Source organism: Hemitrygon akajei, chromosome 28 (assembly GCF_048418815.1).
Source record: "Hemitrygon akajei chromosome 28, sHemAka1.3, whole genome shotgun sequence".
NCBI classification, from domain to species: Eukaryota; Metazoa; Chordata; class Chondrichthyes; order Myliobatiformes; family Dasyatidae; genus Hemitrygon; species Hemitrygon akajei.
Genome location: NC_133151.1, coordinates 16,339,560 through 16,345,611, shown reverse-complemented (window position 1 = coordinate 16,345,611; position 6,052 = coordinate 16,339,560).

Here is a 6,052-nt window from a genome sequence, read left to right as displayed (position 1 = left end):
TGGAGAGGACGTTTCCTATAGTGGGGGAGTCTAGGACCCGAGGACACAGATAGAGTGGATGTGGAGAGGACGTTTCCTATAGTGGGGGAGTCTAGGACCAGAGGACACAGATAGAGTGGATGTGGAGAGGATGTTTCCTATAGTGGGGGAGTCTGGGACCAGAGGACACAGATAGAGTGGATGTGGAGAAGATGCTTCCTATAGTAGGGGGGGTCTAGGACCAGAGGACACAGATAGAGTGGATGTGGAGAAGATGCTTCCTATAGTAGGGGGGTCTAGGACCAGAGGACACAGATAGAGTGGATGTGGAGAGGATGTTTCCTATAGTGGGGGGAGTCTAGGACCAGAGGACACAGATAGAGTGGATGTGGAGAGGATGTTTCCTGTGGTGGGGAGTCTAGGACCAGAGGACACAGATAGAGTGGATGTGGAGAGGATGTTTCCTATAGTGGGGGAGTCTGGGACCAGAGGACACAGATAGAGTGGATGTGGAGAGGATGTTTCCTGTGGTGGGGGAGTCTAGGACCCGAGGACACAGATAGAGTGGATGTGGAGAGGACGTTTCCTATAGTGGGGGAGTCTAGGACCAGAGGACACAGATAGAGTGGATGTGGAGAGATGTTTCCTATAGTGGGGGAGTCTAGGATCAGAGGGCACAGATAGAGTGGATGTGGAGAGGATGTTTCCTATAGTGGGGGAGTCTGGGACCAGAGGACACAGATAGAGTGGATGTGGAGAAGATGCTTCCTATAGTGGGAGAGTCTAGGACCAGAGGGCACAGATAGAGTGGATGTGGAGAGGATGTTTCCTGTGGTGGGGGAGTCTAGGACCAGAGGACACAGATAGAGTGGATGTGGAGAGGATGTTTCCTATAGTGGGGGAGTCTAGGACCAGAGGGTACAGATAGAGTGGATGTGGAGAGGACGTTTCCTATAGTGGGGGAGTCTAGGACCAGAGGGCACAGATAGAGTGGATGTGGAGAGGATGTTTCCTCTTGTGGGAGAGTCTAGGACCAGAGGACACAGATAGAGTGGATGTGGAGAGGATGTTTCCTATAGTGGGGGAGTCTAGGACCAGAGGACACAGATAGAGTGGATGTGGAGAGGACGTTTCCTATAGTGGGGGAGTCTAGGACCAGAGGACACAGATAGAGTGGATGTGGAGAGGATGTTTCCTATAGTGGGGGAGTCTGGGACCAGAGGGCACAGATAGAATGGATGTGGAGAAGATGCTTCCTATAGTGGGGGAGTCTAGGACCAGAGGGCACAGACAGAGTGGATGTGGAGAAGATGCTTCCTATAGTGGGAGAGTCTAGGACCAGAGGACACAGATAGAGTGGATGTGGAAAAGATGCTTCCTATAGTGGGGGAGTCTAGGACCAGAGGGCACAGATAGAGTGGATGTGGAGAGGATGTTTCCTGTGGTGGGGGAGTCTAGGACCAGAGGACACAGATAGAGTGGATGTGGAGAGGACGTTTTCTATAGTGGGGGAGTCTAGGACCAGAGGGCACAGATAGAGTGGATGTGGAGAGGACGTTTTCTATAGTGGGGGAGTCTAGGACCAGAGGACACAGATAGAGTGGATGTGGAGAGGATGTTTCCTATAGTGGGGGAGTCTAGGACCAGAGGACACAGAGTGGATGTGGGGAGGATGTTTTCCTTTTGTGGGGAGTCTAGGACCAGAGGGCGGAACCTCAGAATAGACCAGAGATGAGCTGGAATTTCTTTAGCCAGAAGGTAGTCTTCATCAGCACAGGTTCACCACAGGGCTGTGTGCTTCGCCCCCTGCTCTCCCCACTTTACACCTGTGTCTGTGTGGTTAAGCACAACTCCAATGCCATATTCAAGTTTGCTGACGACACCACCATCACGGGCGGAATCGAAGGTGGTGATGAATCAGCACACAGGAGGGAGACTAAAAATCTGGCTGAGTGGTGCCACAACAACAACCTCTCACTCAATGTCAGCGAGACCAAGGGGCTGATTATTGACTTCAGGAGGAAACCAGAGGTCCATAAGGCAGTTCTCATCAGAGGTGGCGAGCGTCAGCACCTTTAACTTCCTCGGTTATTATTTCAGAGGACCTGTCTTGCGCTCGGCGTGCAAATGCAAACACGAAGAAAGCACATCAGTCCATCTACTTCCTCAGGAGTTTGAATTGATTTGGTATGACATTTAAAACTTTGACAGTCCAGTGGGGAGTGTATTGACTGGCTGCATCACAGCCTGGTATGGAAACACCAGTGCCCTTGAACAGAAAATCCTACAAAATGTGGATACAGCCCAGTCCATCCCTCCCCACCAGTGAGCACATCTACATAGAGTATTGTCACTGGAAACAGCATCTATCATCAGGGACCCCCACCACCTAGGACGTGCTCTTCTCTTGCTTCTATCATCTTGAAGAAGGTACAGGAGCATCAGGACTCAGGAACAGTTATTACCCCTCAACCATCAGGCTCTTGAACCAAAGGGGATAACTTCACTTGCCCCATCATTGATATGTTCCCACAATCAATGGGTTCTCATTCAAGAACTCTTCTTCTCATGTTCCTGATATTTATTGTTTATTTATTATTTCCTGTCTTGTATTTGCACAGTTTCTTGTCCTCTGCCCTCTGGTTGAATGGCCAAGTTGGTGCCGTCTTTCATTGATTCTATTGTGGTTACTATTCTGTAGATTATTGAGTATGCCTGCAAGAAAATGAATCTCAGGGTGGCATACAGTTGCAAGAAAAAAAAGTTTGTGAACCCTTTGCAATTACTTGGTTTTCTGTATTAATTACTCTTAAAATGTGGTCTGATCTTCATCTAGGTTTCAATAATAGGCCAACACAATCTGCCTAGACTAGTAACACACAAGCAATTGTACTTCTGTCAATACTAAGTACACCATTTAAACAATCACAGCCCAAGTTCAAAAATAGTGTGTGAACTTCTACTAAAGTCGGGTGTTCCAATCTACGAGATGAGATTGGAGCTGTGGGGTTGTAGAGGTGCCCTGCCCTGTAAAAAAGACACAAAGTCAGGTTACTGACAGAGCCTGCTCATCTCACCAAAGATCTGTTGACATGCACCATGTCTCAATCAAGACAACTTTCTGAAGAATTGTAGAGCTGCACGAAACTGGAAAAGGCTACAGAAGTATTTTTAAAGATTAGTGTTTTCATCAATCCACAGTAAGAGAAATGTCTACAAATGGAGGAAATTCAGTACTGTTGCTACTCTCTCGATGAGTGGGCAAAGTGCACAATGTATAATGCTGAAGGAGGTGAAAAAGAGCCCAAGGGTAACAGCAAAAGACCTACAGAAACCTCTAGAACTTGTTCACTGTTCACATGTCCACTGTAAGAAAAACACTGAACAAGGATGGCGTTCATGGAAGACAGCACGGAGGAAACCTCTGCTCCCCACGTCTTAAATTTGCAAGAGGCCACCTGGATGTTCTGCAATGCTTCTACGACAATGTTCTGTGGTCAGAGGAGACAGATGTTGAATTCTTTGGCAGAAATGCACACCGCTATGTTTGGAGGAAAAAGGGTCCTGCACAGCAACACCAAAACCTCGTGCCAACCGTGAAGCACGGTGGAAGGAGCATCACGATTGGGGTTGGTTTGCTGCCTCCGGGCCTGGACAGCTTGCAATCGTCGAGGGAACAATTAATGCAAAATCTACTGGAGAATGTCAGGGTAGTGGTCCGTCACCTGAAGCTTAATAGAAGTTGGATGATGCAACAAGACAATAATCTGAAAGACAAAAGTAAGTCAAGAACAGAACGGTTTAAAAAGAAGAGAATTCATGTTTTGGAATGGCCATGTCAGAGTCCAGACCTTAACCCAATTGAGATGCTGTGGCATGACCTGAAGAGGACTGTTCGTGCAAGGTATCCCAGAAATATTGATGAACTGAAACAGTTTTGTATGCAGGAATGGTCGAGAATAAAAAATTTTAAATGCGTCATTAATTTCTAAATGATCCGATGTAAAGTCTCCGTTCTCCTTCCGGATCTTTGTAATATGTTGTTTGGCTTTGGAACGCCTCAGCTGATTGGCTAGGAATTTACCAGACTTATCCCCATGAATGTAAAAGTGACTCTTGCTTCTTTAGAAGTTGGCGTTCGACAGGTTGAGTGGACAGAAGGTTAAATTTAGTTTGGAGTTCAACGCGCTTCTTGTATAATTCAGGGTTCTTAGTTTGGGCATATATTTGATCCAAATCTTTAATCTGGTTAATGAGGTCTAATCAATCTGCACGGGATCTTCTGTTGAGCTTTGCTGTGTAAGAGATTATTTGACCCCTCAGATATGCTTTCATGGCATCCCAGACAATCTGGGATGGCACTTCAGGTGATGTATTAGTGTTAAAATAAAAGGTTATCTGATCCTTAATAAATTTTTAAAAATCATCATCCGATAATAAAGTTGAATCAAACCGCCAGTGTTTATTTCTCTGAGGGAGACCAGGAAAGTTCAGAGAGAGGGTAATTGGGGCACGGTCAGAAATCAGTATACTCTGATAGTAGGAATGGTCTAAAATTCCTCCTCGCCGTTGTGCAAGTCTGATCAGCAGAAACGGGAAATGTTTGGCGGAGGTTCTACCAGTTACTAAATACAAGGGTTCACAGACTTTTTCCAGCCTGGACTGTGAATGATTAAACAGTGTGCTCAATAACGACGTAAAAAGTACAATTGTTTGGGTGTTACTAGTTTAGGCAGATTGTGTCTGTCTATTATTGTGACTTCGATGAAAATCAGACCACGTTTTATGAGTAATTAATGCAGAAAACCAATGTTCACAAACTTTTTCCGGCAACTGTACGGACTTTGATAATAAATTTACTTTGAACTTTGGGTGAATCTGTGCAATTCATTGCTGTGGAGATCAGGTAACTGGGTATACAGCATTTAAAGCAGAGGCTGATAGGTTCTTGGTAAGTGTCATAGAGTCGACTGTGAACAAGAGGATTACACAACTGGGATCTAGACTGACCGTCAAAGGCTCATCTGCACTAAATCCTTTACCATCCCCTTGTACCCGTGGCATTGCGAGTGTTTGTTGAGATATTTGTTCAACGTTCACAGTAAACTTAAAGTACGTATAGGTCACCATATACAAGGCTGAGATTCATTTTCTTGCGGGTGTACACAATAAGTACAAACAAACACAAAGACTCAATGACAAGATGGACTTACAGTCAGTGTGTAAAAGATGACAAACTGTGCAAACACAAAGAGGAAAAATAATAGTAAATAAATAGCCAATAAATATGAGGAGACCTGGAAAGAGAGTCCATAGGCTGTGGAACAGTTCATTGTCTGGATGAGGGAAATATCCCCTCTGGTTCAGGAGCCTGATGGTTGAGGGGTAATAACTGCTGAGGCTCCTGTACCTTCTTCCTGATGGCAGCAGCGAGAAGAGAGCACGGCCTGGGTGGTGGGGGTCCCTGATGATGGGTGTTGCTTTCCTGTGTCTGTGCTCAATGTTGGGGAAGGTTTGTGGGGGTCTCTCTGCCTCAACTCCTCCTCCCCCCCCCGAGGAAGTTCAAGATTCCCGCCACCCCATGGACTACTACTGAACCTCTCGGTCGTCACCTCCATCCACGAGACTTTGAGATACCTTTCATTTTCTTAAAACAGCATCCAAACCACCCCCCTCCACAGTCATCTTCCTCCCCTCATTTGTGGGACCGGCTGATCAGCGAGCAGTGTGTGTGTGTGTGCAGAATGGGATTACGCCCAGTCATCCCCGGGGCGGAGGGTGGGGAAATGGTTTTTGCCCCTTGATCAGGGATCTTTCCTTGGGAACACACTGTGTTGTCTCATCTCGGAGGAGTGGGGTATTCTCTCTTTCCGTCCTGAGGGGTGTTGGCAGGCGCTCAGCTTCCTGCCTTATCCGTTCCAGCCTTCACGTTGAAGTTCAGTTTGTCATGAGTGGCAGCAAACGTGACAGCGTTCCACCAGAGCAAGGTGCACAGCACAGGACCGATAACCCACACAGCACACCAAGTAATATTACCACAGATCCATGAGCACGTAGTAAGGTGTAAGTGAAC